At 45.2% G+C, this 15,615-nt stretch overlaps 1 protein-coding gene across 2 annotated transcripts in view; it reads right to left on the bottom strand.

The window, feature by feature from the left end:
- DICER1 (dicer 1, ribonuclease III) overlaps positions 1–8,847 on the bottom strand; it is a 59,987-nt gene extending 51,140 nt beyond the window's left edge. Inside the window, exons 1-2 of one of the 2 annotated variants that reach the window (XM_006165371.3) lie at positions 8,752–8,847; positions 7,782–7,877 (exon numbers count right to left, since the gene is read on the bottom strand). The gene's annotated coding sequence lies outside the window, so the exon portion shown is untranslated. The remainder of the gene's footprint in view (positions 1–7,781; positions 7,878–8,751) is intronic. The other variant, XM_027767087.1, reaches the window with a different exon arrangement.
- Positions 8,848–15,615: the final 6,768 nt, after the last annotated feature.

Below are 15,615 nucleotides of genomic sequence, written 5' to 3'. Positions count from 1 at the left end.
CAGATCCTGTGTGGAAGTTCACGGGCGGTTTTCCTGACTGTCATCAGAATCCGCTCCCCCTTACAATGGGATTTCCTACCTTACTCAGTTCTGGAGTGTCACTGCCATTACTCTACGAAGCTGGAGGGGGAGAATCCAGTGACAACCGAAACTTCTAAATCTCCTGACCTGACAACCATGGCACAACAACTGGCTTAGGTGCAATCCAACAAGGCTCAACTGGAGAGGCTCCACTGTGCCCTGAATTCTGATTTCCAAGATGTATTCAGGTGACAGGGCCTGCACGCCCCACTCCTGCAAGTGCTCTCACAAGTCGGAGGTGCAGGAGAGCACACTGCACGCCTGGGAGCAGGGAACAGTCATCTCCTGACCGCCTCTGACACAGGTGACAGGCCATGTGACAGAGTGCTTTAGGAGAAAATATCAGCCATTTTTTCCCAGGATCAAACAGAACTAGGTTCTTTCTGAGATATGATCTGTTCATTCTCCACGAACCAATGCCCAATGGCCATGCCTTTTACCCCACACCCAGCACCCAAGCCCTCAGCCCTCAGGACCGGCAGGCTCAGCCGTCAAACTTCCTTCTCAACACAGAAGCCAAGGGCCCAACAAGGAAGTCTGTTCTACCCAATCTCTGGAGAGCAACAGGCCTGAGGGCCCACGGCGAAGACCCGAGGCACTTCCACAAGGCTGCTGTCTCAGTCCTTCTACTTTTCATGACTGTCAGCTGCTCGCTGTCTACAGCTATGAGACCTTTAGCTTGACCCTCACTTTTCACCCAACCCAGATGCTTAAAGAGACCTAGCAAAGACATGGCAGAAGGCCATCAGGAAACAAGCCTCGATCCCAGTAAGCAGGCGGAAACGTAAAACGAAGGAGAGGGAGGGCAGTGACAGAAAGACCCAGCACCTCCCCACTTCCAGAAGCAGGCACATCTGGGACCAGCAGCAACCTCTGCTCCCTCGACTGTCACCACTTCTCCAACATAACATCAGTAACAGGAACGTGCAACTAAAGAAAATTAGCCTAAAAAATAAATGGGAGGAATGTCCTTACTTCTTCAACAGTGGAGGGAAGAGACTGTAGTCCTCAAAAACGCCAATGTCATAAAATACAAAGAAAAACTATAAAAAATGTTCCAGATGGACGAAGCCTACAGGACAGCACAGTGCTAAAAGGCGGTGCTCTGCAGGGTGACCCATAGGGAAGGCTCTGGGTCCACGTCTGAAACCGCCCCACCTGTGCCACACACAGGTATGCCCCCGTAAGGGGCTGGCCACGGCTGGGCGGGTGGTGGCATCAGCACCCTGTAGGGTGCACATGCACTCTCTTGGTCATGGAAGACATAAATAAATAAATTTAAAGAGACATAACCACCGAATAAATAGAATACCTGATCGCAGACTGGGTCCTGTACTGGAAAAGAGCAATGCCGTGAAGGACACTCTGTAACAGTAAGTAACTATGACATATTGCTAACACACATACACATATGTACACACATACGCATATATACATACGCACATATATGCCCACTAATACACGTGCATACACATACACACGTACACATATTTACACATGTACATATATACACACATACACACATATACATACACACATATACCCACTAATACACATGCATACACATACACACGTACACATATTTACACATGTACATATATATGCGCATACGCATATATACATACACACATATACCCACAAATACATGTGCATACACATACACATATTTACACATGTACATATATACACACATACGCATATATACATATGCACATATATACTCACTAATACACGTGCATACACATACACACGCACACATATTTATACATGTACATATATACACGCATATGCATATATACATACATACATATACCCACAAATACACGTGCATACACGTACACATATTTACACATGTACATATATACATGCATACACATATACATACACACATATATACCCACAAATACACGTGCATGCACATACACACGTACACATATTTACATATGTACATATATATGCGCATATGCATATATGCATACACATATATATACCCACAAATACATGTGCATACACATACACACATACACATATTTACACATGTACATATATACATGCATACACATATACATACACACATATATACCCACAAATATGCGTGCATACACATACACACGTACACATATTTACATATGTACGTATATACACACATACACATATATACATTCACACATATACCCACAAATACATGTGCATACACATACACACATACACACCCATATATGCACATGTACACACATACATATACACATGTATACACATATAAGTATGTACATACATGCACAGATACACGTACTTGATATATGCATGTATATATACACGTATACACACAGATAGTAAATTGGAATGACTATAGTCAAGCTAATTACCATATCCATCTCTCCACACAGCTACCATTTTTAGTGTTGCGATATCACTTCAAGATCTAGGCATGGTGGGACTAGCAGTTAGCGTAGTGGCTGTGTCGCTGGATTCCCTCCCATGTAGTCGACTGTGGTTTGAGACCCGGACCCAGTGGCTTAAAACTCACGCTGCGCGCGTGTGCGTGCGTGCCCAAGATCCCGAGAGGAGAACGGAGGAGAAGGGACTGCAGTATGGCCATCCCCCCTGGGGGGGGGTGATTTCTCGGTTTCTGTCTCTCTGTCTCTCTCTGTCTGGTGAGCACACAGCCCTATAGCAAAAACCTCTCCTCCAAAGAAAGGTCTAGGCATGGTGGTTAAGGTGGCTGCATCCCATATGGCTGACTGCACAATTTGGATCCTAGTCTCAGTGGTTTGAGAAACACACTGGCCTGGGTACACCAAAAATCCCAACAGAAGAGAAAAGGAGGGACTGTTGTGTGACCATTCCCCAAGGGGGGTGTGCTTTCTCACTTTCTCTCTTTTCCTCTCTCTCCAGCAAACACATGCATCCTCTGGCAAATTTTTTACGCCCTTTCCTACTCTCTCAGCAAATTCAAGCACACAGTGCGGTATTCTTACCTACAGACCTCACGCTGTACATGAGACCTGCAGAGTAGCACAGCACCACTGTACTCATTCTGTACACCTGAGGACTTGCGTGCTTTATCCAGCATCTCCCCAGCTCCCTTACCACTGCTCCTGGGAGCCACCACTGCACTCTGCTTGTGAGGGCTGTGCGTCCGCAGAGCCACGTGTAAGTGAGATCACATCCTATTTGTCTTTGTGCCCGGCTTATTTCATTTAGCATCATGTCCTCCAGGTTAAGCCATGTGGCACAGGGCAGGACTTCCTTTTTTTTTTTTTAGGGCTAACATCCCCATGTGTAACAATTTCTTTCTCTCTCTATGGACACTAGGTTTTTTCCATACCTGGGCTATTGTGAACAATGTTGCAACAACAGTGGAATCAAGCATTTCATTCTTTCTTTCCTTTTTTTTTTTTTTTTAAGAGGTTTTTGCCTTAGGGCATATGCGCTCAGGAGAGAAAGGGAGACAAAGACAGTGAAAGGGAAAGTGAGAAATCATCCTGGCGTGGGGGGTGGCCACACGGCAATTCCTTCTCCTCCATTCTCCTCCTGGATCTTGGTCACAGGTGCCTGGCATGATTTTTTGTTTTTTAAGAATTATTTTATTTAACTTAATTTATTATTAAGCCACTGGATCCAGGACTCAAACGCGGTCAGCCATGTGGGAGTCCAGTGACATAACTGCTACACCATCTGCTGGCCCCAGTTCAAGCATTTCTTAGAAATACCTGGTCCATTCATAAGGTCATTTTTGAGTCCTTTTTAAAAATTGTAGATAACAGCAACGTTAAAATTCCCTGACACTGATAACTACACCGAGTCTATGCAAGAGAGTATCTTTATTCTTAGGAAATACAGACTGAAGTGCTTAGGAGCAAAGGGCAGGATGTATGCAGCTTACTCTCAGAATGGTTCAGAAAAAGAAGCTACATGTGGATATACAGAGAGAAGGTGTGTGCATGTGTTTGTGTGCAACTAATAAAGCACATACTTTAAATGTTTTTAAAAATGTTTCTTTCATGACAAAGAAAGAAAGAGACGGGCCCTCCACAGGTCTTGTCGCACTGATTCCTGCCTCCAGCCTTCTAGTCAGCTGGGATTACAGACCTCTGGGGACAAACCCCGCATTCAGGTCGACCCGGATCAAACCAGGGCCTCCCCACAGGGCTCCAGTGCTGCGCAGGGGGCCTGTCTGCCCTATTCTTATTCTTGTACCATAAACCTTTCTCTTCATTTTCTGTCTTAATAAGTACTTCATCCCATTATGTACTGGAAGGCACAATTACAGTTGACTCTAGCTGTTTCTCAAACACCTGCTCGCCACTTCTTTCTGGATAACATGCCACGCTCTGCTTGGTCTCGGTCAAACAGCAGCACAGTCCACTCATCAAGGAGCCGGCTTCTTATTCTCGGCTACCTACTAGGCACTTCCATCTAGGCCAATGGCCCATGACTGCCCCAAGCAGAGGAAATGGTTCACACTACCCCAGTGGCAGAAAGTCTAGGGCTTTCACTTACAGGTGAAGAGAGGAAATTTTCCCTTTCCCTTGGAATATAATTCAGGAAATCATCAGCCTCATGTGCTGCTGAAATTACCCTACACCCAAGAAAAGACCCAGCTTTAGGGTGAAACTAGCACTGCAGATGGCAAAAATAAAGATACTGGGTCCTTGATGGCACCACGGGGTTAGCAGATCAACCAGCCTTGAAGCCTAACCCTGCACTGGCCCTACTCGCCCACTGGCCAAGCTGGCTGGAGTTGGTTTTCCTGTGAGTCACAAACAAAAGCACGCCAAATGATACTCCAAACCACTGCATCCCACCCAGTGAAAACGTCTAGGTAGAAAGAGGAGAGAACAGAAAGGAAGTGAATCAAAGGCAAAGGGAAAGACCAAAGAAACCCAACAGACCAGAAACAGAGGTAACGACGAGGTCCTGCAGCCGGTGCACGAGAGAGCTGAAAGCGCTGCTGCAGAACGGTCAGGTCTAGCACCGCTCACACTCCAGGAGCCAGGATGAGTGCTGTGCAGAAGCTCCTGACACAGAGGGGGAGTTATTACACGTCGCGGACTGAAGATCAAGGGGGACCGACAGTGGCACAGCGGAAAACACTGCTCTGCGAAGCTGACCCACATGGGGAGGTTTTGAAACAGAAATTCTCTCTTAATTCAACTCTGCAAGTTTTCTTTTTGTTGTTGTTTTCACTTTTTGCAATCAGTAAATCCTCTAATTCTTTTAAGTTTTTTTTGCTATGAAGTACATGTACTCGCCAGAGACAGAGACAGAGACAGAGGGGGAGAAGGAAAATAAGAAATCGCACCCTCGGGGGGATGGCCACACTGAAATCCCTTCTCCTCCGTCCTCCCCCCAGGATTTTGGGCACACATGCACACATGCCCAGCTCTTCCAAAGGAGCAAGTGCTCATTTTATAGACCACACTGGGGAAATGTGGACAGTGTTGCTTCTGTAGTGAAGAAAAGAGGAAGAAAATCTTGGGGAGCACAAAGGAAAACAGGCAGGAAGCTGGCCCAGACTAACAAGGCAGACCCAAATTCTATCTGGAAAAGCAGCCCTTGCCCTGTCCCTCAGGCCACAAGCTCACCTCAATACAACTTCAACCAAGAGGGACAATCCTATTCCCATAAACCAGCAGATGAAGAGCTTGGGGAAGGAGGAGCTGCGAATTCCCCTACTGCTGGGCGATGCCTGCATCTCGAAACACAGAAATAACTCTTTTTCTGAGAAAATAAGACATTTCTTGTAACTTTCCCCATCCGTCCCACAATTTGCACAGAATTTGTTAAAAAGCATGGGTGGTTGGTTTCTAAGAATCAATTTGAGAATAAAAGTGAAGAAAACATAAAACAACAATGTAATGAAAGGTTGCCCATATATCAGCTTTTAGGATCTAAATAAAGAGAAAACAGAAACATTTCACTATAAAAGGAATTGTCAACCAAGGTAACACAGGAATGAAATGCTTAATTGTCAAAAGACAAGCATCCTATCAGCTTTCACCAAAACATCCAACATGTAATAAAATAAATAACTATCAGAAGAAAATTCACAAGCAAGAAATTTGTTATTAAAATTCAAAATGAATCAAAGCACATCCCTCTGGGATACTCTGAACATTCCTGTCCCCTACCCTGACTGCCTGATTCTGCAATCTCTGCCTTTAGCTCAGGTTCTTCACTCAGCTTAGAATGCCATCTTGTTGGGGGGCCAGCAGGTGGTGTGGTGGTTAAGGTGCTGGACTCCCACAGGGCCAAGTGTGGTTCAAGTCCTGGACCTGGTGGCTTGAAAATCATGCTGAGCACATGTACATGCATGCCCCAAATCCCAGGAGAATGAAGAAGAGACTGTGGCATGGCCACCCCTCCCGGGGCGGGGGGTGATTTCTCACTCTTCCTCTCTGGCAAGCACCAGAGTCCTATGGCAAAAACCTTTAAAAAAAAAAAATGAAAGGCATCCTGTGTCTGCCTCGCCACCATTCACCAGCAACTTCCACAACCAAAGAGTAATCTTGGTTACTGAATGAATGCATACTCCCTAATTAACCACCTAAAAGTGTTTAATCCTAAATGTTAATTCTGTACACTCAACACAATTAAACTAAACTGGTATACTTATATAGGCTAGGACTATGGTCTAGTACCCATAAAATAAAGTGTACTTTGGTCATTTAAAAGGATTCCTAATCCGACAATTTAAAATCTCTACTCTCACTTCAACATGGCCAACTAGATGAGGATTACTCTGAGGAGAGCGGCCGCACGTCGTAACACTCGCTGGTGTCACTCACCATCCGGAGCCACGGGCAGGGTGCATAGGACAGGACACACTTGGAGAATGACAGGAAGGTCCACCTGAGCGGCATACAAACCTTCAAGCAGTTCCTCTGTACCCACTATAACTTACATCACGTTAGGTACACCCACAGACACATATCCACGGCACACTTCCTCTTACTAGAACACAGGCTCTGAGACATGCGTCTCATCCTTTGCATCTCCTCAATTTCCTGTTACCATGTTCCACACATATGTCTCCTACGTGGTAAACGGAATGTCCACGCAATAACATACCAACAGAATCAGGGACGGTGCATGACACATTTCTATTTGGTTCAGAAACACATATCTACCCAACTCCAGCCTGAGGGTGGGTTCAGGAGGGAGGATTTACAAGGAAACGAAGGGCAGCCATTTAACCTTCCCAATTACATTTTCCATCTAGTCATAATACTTAAACTAATTTTCATTCATTTCATAGGCAGTGGCTGACCCCAGTAATGCACTTTCTATTTAGGGAAAGCAAATCCAGGATTTTAAAATTCAATAGGTAATCTAATAATGTGAAAACAGAAATATCCTACAATTTTGCCAATTTTTACTTTCTTTGGCATGTTTAAACAGGGTTTTTTTTTTTTTTTTTTTTGTAACTTGGCCTTAATGCAAAGTTCTGAATCCCTGCTGGTAGTAAAAGTTCTATAGTTTCATAGATGAACTATCGTTAACTGCTCTGGCAGAGCCAAAAGAATAACTTCATGTGTTTTTTCAACTACAGATATTAAATTTCTGGTCAAACAATTAACACTCATGAAATTGGTAAGGTTGTTTCACAGCTTCCATATATTACTCACTTAGAAATAATTTAGTAAATCACAAGAATAAACTCTCTTCTTTCTGCAGATGATAAATCACGGATTTACCATTTTAATGCTTGAGATCTGTGTCGCTGTTGTCTGAACTGCATTTTGACACTGTGATGGCAGATTATTGGAAAATCACACACCCATGCTTCTGCTCTAAAAACAAATGCAAAAACACCCAAGCTTTAGATTTCTGTCAACTGAACATAAACACAGCTACAAGAGAGCTCTGTTGATATGAGCAGCTGAATAAAAGGCTATTATTTTGCATTAAATTTTAAACAAAAGACATTTGGGTTATTTCAGGATACCAAGTCTAACCCTAAAACAAAGAACAAGAAAATGGGCTATTAACAATGGAGTGCTTAATCCCCAGAGAGCTGGGGGTGATGAGACTGCAGGGGAAAGTCCAGGAAAACGCTTCAGGATGAACGCAAGGCAATCAAGGTGAAGACAGTGCTGCCGAGATGACAGGAAAATGATTCTGTGCTGTTTCCAACCCACATACACAGAGAAAGATGGCCAGACAGGGAACTGCCTGAGACATTCAAACCTGGAGGTAAGTTTCTAATACATCTATGAAATTCATCAGCAATTTCAGCTCCCCAAAATGAAATTCAAAACACGAACTCAAAGAACCATGATACCCACACTGTGGCCTCTTCCCCAGAATTCAGGGGTAAAGGAAGTTAAGAACATAGTAACAATGGGAAAGTGGGGGAGAAGCTTAAATTTGGGGCGGCTATCCTCACAGGGATTAGACACCGAAAACGAAAGCCTACAGCGTCGGTAGGAAAAGCTGCCTGGAGACAGCAGTGATCCCTGGCGAAGCTGGCTGGACTAGCCTTTCTTCAATGCCCTGACCACCCAAGTGCGGAAGAACGGGCTAGCAGTGGTCTCCTGCCACTTATCTCCTCCCAGCCCCCTCCCTAGAGGCAGACTTTCTCATTTCATACAGGAACTGTCTTGCTGGGAAGTTAACCAGCAGAATGAGGCAACCTTCATGCTACTTTCATATGTGCATATTTACCTCAAAATGCTGAATCTAAGTTCTTTCAGTTTCCAAGTCTGTATTAATTCATACCTAGGTAACCTAAAAGCAATCAGAGAGAGTGTTTTAGAAGAGGCAACTCATTTTAAAAACTAACTTAAATGTGTTACTTGACAAAATTTTCATACTCAACTTATCAGAATGAGATCACTCGTAAAATGTTTGATTTATCTACTGGGAAACAAGAAGACAGATAGTATGTATCTGAAAGAGCTGAACTTTAAAATTAGTATTATCATAACAATTGTTTGGACCATTCAAATAGATATAAGTGAGAACTCTGGGCACTAAATTACATTTCCCCCAGTAAAATTTCACTTTAAAAAACACTGCATGGGGACCAGCAGTTGGTGTAATGGCTATGTCGCTGGACTCCCATGTAATCGACCGCGGTTCAAGTCCCGGACCCGGTGGCTTAAACTCACGCCGGGCGCGTGTGCGTGCATGCCCAAGATCCCAAGAGGAGAATGAAGGAGAAGGAACTGTGGTGTGGCCATCCCCCCTGGGGGGTGATTTCTCGTCTTCTGTCTCTCTGTCTGGCGAGCACACGCGCCCTATAGCAAAAACCTCTCCAAAAAAACCCACACTGCATGGTCAGCCTAATGGCCTAGTGGTTAAGGAGCCAGATCCCACATGGACAACAGCAGTTCGAGACCTGGCCTAGGCAGCCTGAGAACACAATGGGCAGGTGTGCACGTACCTAAAGCACCCACAGTATGCAGACATGGTGCGGGCACTGCGCGGGGCCGCACTCCAGTGGGGTGCTTTCTCCCTTTCCCTCTGTCTCTCAGGGGAGCACATATGCCCTTCGGCAACTAAGAAAAAGCTACTTAAACCCCATAGCACATCAGAACCACGCTTTCCATGAGCATATCTTCCTTCCTCAGCAAATCAAAGTCTGTGTCTAGCCTACTCCATGCTTCCTCTGATTTTCAATTCTGTTCTATACTGCCACCTAGTAAGATGAAAGGCTACTGCCATTAAATAAAATGTAAGAGGCCACTGTTTTAACTAAGTCCTGCCCTAGGCCCCACAAGACCAGACCAAAATGGAGCCAACTCGTGCCATCACTGTCACATCACCAGGCCAAACGCTGAGGAAGCTCATAGATCTCAAAACAGACTAAAGTCAGTGTCATAAGGAAATAAGACTTAGGCACATCTTGTGGCTTTCTTAAGAATGTGCACCTGAAGGAGCCCAAGAGTTACCCAGATTCATCAGACTTTTTACGAACAGCCTTGCTGCCCAAATACATTCCCTCCTTTACCTTCCAGAGTCACTATCTCCACACACTGTTAAAACTACACAAAGCGACTACAGGAAACCATGAGGCCATCTTGCCCATCACAGAATTCGGCCAATCACTGCTGGACAAGACTCCTCACTACCCTCCCCATACACACACACACAGACACACACACACACACATACATACACACACACACACTTGCCTTTAAAATCACCTGAATCTGTACAGCCTCTGTACACACTAATCGGAACTGACCAGAGCAACGAGGAGTTCATGGTACCTCTGCAGTTGGCCTAGCCCTGGCCAAACTCTGCTGCTTTTCTTCCCTGGCCTCGGCCTTCCTTTTCAGGTTGACAACACACACCAACATGGCCTGCCTGACACGTGGCACTCTGCATCGTTTCTGATTCAGATTCACCTCTTCCCTGGTACTGACACAGGGACCCAGAGGGTGCCCAGCACCTGCAGTGGGACACAGGTCTTTGCCTGCAACTCATGAAGAACTGGGGCAAGCAAGTGAAATTTATTAAGAGAGGGAAGGAAGAACAGAGCTCCGGAGCAGAGAGCAAGTCCCGCTTGGGCTGCTGAAGAGGAACGGTGAGGGGCTTTTATCTGGGTCAGAGGGTTTTGTCCATGCCTGTTCCTAGATGGGAGGTGTACATGCACTTCCCCCGTGGGGGTCATGTGCTGGATGGGTCTGGTTATTTTTCTCCTAATTTTGAAATGGATACAAAGGTCAGAAGCCTCTTTACCTAACAGCTTTGGGCCATAAAAGATCATTACCATCTTCACGGAATGTGGTGAAACCAGGATGAAAACCTTAATTCTTGTTTTTGCTTTAGGTCATCTGCTTAGGTGAATCATCAAGTCACCACTGTGATCTGTTCCCATGAGCAAGCAGTTCAGTGACTGCCAAGCTGTTGGGCCTGCATCTTAAAACTCAGCTTTTTTGTGACTCCCTTTTGGACCTATATCCTAACTATATTCTTAGGTCCCCGTCTCCTACCTCACATGGGTTTTCATAAGCTTTTACAAAGCAGCGGTCAACAGTCACAAGAATCTTTATTTTTATATCACCTACGCTCATGGTCGTAGTCAATGGTCCCGAGAATCCTTATCTTATACCATCTGGGCTCATGGTCATGGTCGATGGTCCCGAGAATCCTTATCTTATACCATCTGGGCTCATGGTCATGGTCAAAGGTCCCGAGAATCCTTATCTTATACCATCTGGGCTCATGGTCATGGTCAGTGGCCATGAGAGTCCTTATATCGCTCAGGCTCACGATGTGGTGCCCTTTGCACCAGCTGCTCCTTCAGCAGCATTTTCCATGTGTTTTGGGCCTGTTGGCTTATCTCAGCTTTCATCTCACCCGGGCACTTTAGATCTCAAAGTTAGGAGTTGTCTGGCCCTCGGTCCCTGACTTTACTAGTTTCACCTAGTGGCATGTAAGGCTAGTTTGGGCCAGAGGGACAGCGGGCAGGGAAGAAAGTGACTTCCATGAAGTTAAAGTGGGCTGATGGGTCCTACAGTCCCCTTCTTCCTCTCAGTGTTCCGTCACGGCTCCCCTTCCCACCAACACCTGTCTCTGAAATGCTGGCTTCCCGGTGACAGATAGCAATCTCGGGTTCAGAACTGGGGTTCTGGTTATGCAACTGATGCAAAATTATTGCTAAGTTATCCAAATTACTCCCCTAGATAATTCTGTATAGACGGCAGAAAGGGAATAAGCCAAGTACAGTGGACTCTATTTTGTGTTGATAACATGAAGGTCATTTTCTAATTTGGGAAATGATGACCATGACTTAAATTACACACCTGAAAAATACCCCTCCAGCGCCTTCTGGTATGAATTTTCAACACTGGTAACACAATCCTTCCAATTCAACCATTTTATTAGGTGTCATAGATTCTAATACTCTTAACTTTACAGCTATTATGTTCAGATTTCATTCCTACTCTCCAAGCACACAACTTCCATAGTCCCATGGTAAACAAGGGGAAACACATACAATGGGAACACTGAATTTAAAACACTGTCGAAGCACTCCTGAAAGCTAATGGAGAACACTAAAAATGTCTTAAGTGCTTTGAGTTCCGAGAGGCAGCCGTACTATGGGAGACCAAGACATTATTCAACTACAACACGCCTTCAACACTAAGAGCATTCATTATCTGAAATGCTTACAAACAGAAGTGATTCCAATTTTAGATTTTATTTTTTGGAATACCTGTGTATACACAAGGAGATACCTTGGAAATGGGACCCAAGTCTAAACACGAAGGGCATTTATGTTTCATACACCTACACACATAACCTGAAGGGAATTTTATACAATATTTTTGTATTACACTGTTTTGACTGTAACCTTCACGTGAGGCCGGGGAGGGATTTTCCACTCTATTATCATGTTGGTGTTCAGATCATTTAAGGCCCTGGGTTTTCGGAATAGGGATGTGCTACCTGTAACAGGCATATGATTGCTGGCTTAAGGGCAGATATAAATTAGAAGAAAGAGGCTTAATTCTCCCTGTTGAAAATAAAGAAGAGACCCCTTCTTCCATTTTCTTCTTCAGAATTTCTTTTTCTCTTTCAGCGTATATAAACCCAAATCTCCAACCTAGGAAGGTTTCCTCAAGGACCTGAGGGCCCCCTCTGGAACCTAACTGTCAGGGACAAGGGCACCGGACTCCCCAGTTTCCCAGGAGGAAATGGGCCTTATGTCACCTGACTCCAAATTGTTCAACCTACCTCCTAGTCACAAAAATATGATAAAACTACCAATTTTACTTTGAAAATACAGATCTAATGGATTATTGCCACTTAACTATAAAAACAAGTATGAGAGCTTCATCTTGGCAATCTCCTTAACAACTGCCTCTGCTGAGCACCCGGCTGAAGGCTCACTCTGGATAAAACTGTTCCCTCCCTCCCCCCTCCTCCCTCTGTGGACAGGTTTTCCGAGGTGGGAGATTTTGTTTTTTAATTATAGTTCCCCAACACTAGCTTTTAAAATTCTTTAAACATAGCCCGATTCTTAAATATTGTACTCATGCCAAATAATAAAATTCTATTTCTTGCAACTTATATCCTGGAGAAATCCTAAAATATGCTGCCCAACTACACTGGAGAGACGTGATCTTAAAACTGATGATGGAGTTAAACAGGCAAACAGCTACGTCAGAAAAGAATCCACAAAGAGAAAAGACCCACGTTTAAAACCACTCCCACCTACACCCCTTTTCTAAATTATATTAGGCTGCTGGAAAAGTCATGATGTGTCTTTCTGTTTTTCTATACAAAACAGAGTCCCGACTTTTCCGAGGAGCCAGCAGTTAGGGCAGGAACGGTCTGGGCTGTTCTCCAGTCACTTGGTAAGTCAGCTCTGAACGCTAGCATGCAGTCTAGTCACTGCCTCCTGTCCATACCCCTCCTAGGCAGGGGCACTGCCTGGGGCCTCTGGGTACCCAGGAAGCAGTCCTTCTGTATGTTTTTCTAAGTATCATTCATTCACAAATGAACTGAATGCCAACAAGGGGTTCAGTGCCTTGAAGACCAAGGTTTACATGCAGACTCCACTACCTCCCTGAGGTTGCTTCCTCGCCTGTTAAACAGAAACACCTATCATGAGGATTCAATGAGATCTTCAACTTGGAATTAAGAAAAGGAAGTGCTTGACACAGAAAAAATGCCACCGGCCAGTCATGAGTTCAGATCTCCGACTGGGCCTGAACGTACGTCAGTGGGGCACAGATGTGGTGCCCAAGATCCCAAGGAGCTGGAGGGCTGAGGAGAGGGTGCCTTGGTGTGCCGAGGCCTGTTAGGGAGCTCGTGCTCCCTCTCGTTCTTCACTGCACGTGCAGATGGAAGGAAAAGGAAGAGGGAGGGAGAGAAAAGAAAATAGATAATAACTTCAAGAATCTAAACACTAGTATCTTTGGATAGTTATATACAAAGCATGAGAGAAATGTTTTGTTTTTTTTTTTTTTGGAGAGGTTTTTGCTATAGGGCGCATGTGCTCACCAGACAGACAGAGAGAGACAGAGAGACAGAAAGCGAGAAATCACCCCCCAGGGGGGATGGTCACGCCGCAATCCCTTCTCCGCCATTCTCCTCTCGGGATCTTAGGCACACACACACATGCACCTGGTGTGAGGTTTTGTTTGTTTGTTTGTTTGTTTTGTTTTTTTTGAGAGGTTTTCACTAGAGGGCGCATGCGCTCGCCAGACAGAGAGAGACATAGAGACAGAAAGCGAGAAATCACCCCCCAGGGGGGATGGTCACGCCGCAATCCCTTCTCCGCCATTCTCCTCTCGGGATCTTAGGCACACACACACATGCACCTGGTGTGAGGTTTTGTTTGTTTGTTTGTTTGTTTTGTTTTTTTTGAGAGGTTTTCACTAGAGGGCGCATGCGCTCGCCAGACAGAGAGAGACATAGAGACAGAAAGCGAGAAATCACCCCCCAGGGGGGATGGTCACGCCGCAATCCCTTCTCCGCCATTCTCCTCTCGGGATCTTAGGCACACACACACATGCACCTGGTGTGAGGTTTTGTTTGTTTGTTTGTTTGTTTTGTTTTTTTTGAGAGGTTTTCACTAGAGGGCGCATGCGCTCGCCAGACAGAGAGAGACATAGAGACAGAAAGCGAGAAATCACCCCCCAGGGGGGATGGTCACGCCGCAATCCCTTCTCCTCCATTCTCCTCTCGGGATCTTGGGCACGCACGCACACGCGCCCGGCGTGAGTTTTAAGCCACCGGGTCCGGGACGCGAACCGCGGTCGACTACGTGGGAGTCCAGCAACATAGCCATTATGCTAACTGTTGGTCCCAAATACCTGCGTTTTTAATTGTCACATGTGTCACTATGAATTCGAAACCCTTGCATGTGAACACAGCCTACAGCATCACCAGGAAAAACTTCATACAGAAACACCCTTCGTCACTGCCGTCCATAATAGCAGACAAATACAACCCTAAATCTGTTTCACAATGAAAGAGGAAATGGTTTGGTAAACCATGGTTTATTCCACATGATACATTCAATTCAGCCATTATAAATAATGTGGTGTGGTGGTTAAAGCAGCTGGCTCCCTCATGGCCAACTGCAGGGTTCAAGTCCTGGGCCCAATGGCTTGAAAAACATGTTGGGCACATGTACATGCATATCCAAAATCCTGAGAGAAGAATGGAGGAGAAAGAATTGTGGCATGCCGATCCCCTCTGGGGGGAAGGGGTGGTTTCTCATTTTTCCCCTCTCTCTTTCTCTCCTTCTCTCTGTTTCTGGCACATGCCCTATGGCAAAAGTGAAAAAAAAATGATGACAGAATTTGTAATGAACATGCTTGCTTACGTTATAGTATTAAAGGAAAAAAGCAGCATATTTTTACTTATAGTAAGATTATAATTGTGTCTTTTTTTTTTTGGAGAGTTTTTTTTGCTATAGGGCGCGTGCGCTCACCAGACACAGAGAGACAGACAGAGAGGCAGAAAGCGAGAAATCACCCCCCAGGGGGAATGGCCACGCCACAATCCCTTCTCCTCCGTTCTCCTCTCAGGATCTTGGGCACGCACGCACACGCGCCCGGCGTG

The sequence above is a fragment of the Tupaia chinensis genome, unplaced genomic scaffold, assembly GCF_000334495.1.
Source record: "Tupaia chinensis unplaced genomic scaffold, TupChi_1.0 Scaffold143913_1, whole genome shotgun sequence".
Taxonomy (NCBI): domain Eukaryota; kingdom Metazoa; phylum Chordata; class Mammalia; order Scandentia; family Tupaiidae; genus Tupaia; species Tupaia belangeri.
Note: the sequence above shows the minus strand (reverse complement) of the source record. Positions and strands in the feature narration are given on the sequence as shown.